Source organism: Camelus dromedarius, chromosome 4 (genome assembly GCF_036321535.1).
Source record: "Camelus dromedarius isolate mCamDro1 chromosome 4, mCamDro1.pat, whole genome shotgun sequence".
Classification (NCBI taxonomy): Eukaryota; Metazoa; Chordata; class Mammalia; order Artiodactyla; family Camelidae; genus Camelus; species Camelus dromedarius.
Genome location: NC_087439.1, coordinates 83523650 through 83524859, shown reverse-complemented (window position 1 = coordinate 83524859; position 1210 = coordinate 83523650).

Sequence of the window (1210 nt, the reverse complement as noted above, 5' to 3'; positions counted from 1 at the left end):
TTGTAAAGCTTGCTGGTTTATTTGTGTGTTCTCCCTGTTGTTATGTTTATTTCCCAAGATCTGTCTAGTTGGGCAAGACTCCCAATCTACATTGGAATTGTTTACCTGAAATGCTCTTGCTTCCCGGGAGACATTCAGTAGACCTTGTTTCCTTCTGTGAAAATGCTTCTGTAATAGAGTTATCATCTCTTCGGATGGGCAGGAATCACACATGTGCTTCTGATCATATGTCTGTCATGTGCCTTCTCAAGGCTCTCCGGTAACCTTAAGGAACAGAAGTAATTTTACTATTTTTTAAATGTTATTTTATTGAGTTATAGTCAGTTTATAATGTGTCAATTTCCAGTGTAAAGCAGAATTTTTCAGTAATACATGAACATACATGTATTCACTGTCACATTCTTTTTCACTGTGAGCTACCACTAGATCTTGTATATATTTCCCTGTGCTATACAGTATAATCTTGTTTATCTATTCTATATATACCTGTCAGTATCTACAAATTTCAAACTTCCAGGTGTTCCTTCCCACCTGTCTCCCCCCTGGCAACCACAAGTTTGTATTCTATGTCTATGAGTCTGCTTCTGTTTTGTATTTATGTTCATTTGTCAGAACAGAAGTAATTTTAAACTCAGGCCCCTAAACTGAGAGCTCCAGTGACACGTGGTGGGAGCTGCTCTTCGTCATCATCGTGAGTTTTAACGGGCAGCTTTGTTCTGCTGCGCTGCTAATTCGCAGTAGGATACACCATTGAACAGGCATCCCTTTGATGATGCAGTGAAAACATTTTTCAAGTCTTTGAGTCCCTAAATTTTATTTTCCCATGTTGGGTGAAAAATAGTCACAAAGAAACACAGTTTGAGTCCTGTGCTGCCCGACCACTCAGTATTGCATGTCATCTTTTTTTTCCTTTTCCTTTCACTTGATGTGACTCTTCCCAGAACAGGCATTCTTTTTGAGAATAACGAACTAAATTAGAGATGCCATGAGATAGCTTCTTAGAGAAGTATCTTCATTCTTGGGTTGAGAGTTCAGGGTTTGGAGCTGAAAGTTCTGGGTTCCAGACCTGGCTGCCAACGTTCTTTACTCTGTGATCTTGCACATGACATTGACATTCTCTGAGCTAGATTTTCCTCAGCTGTAAAATGGGGAGACTAACTCCCTCATGACCTTGGGGTGGGGGAAGTTGAGATAATTTATATGCGTGTCA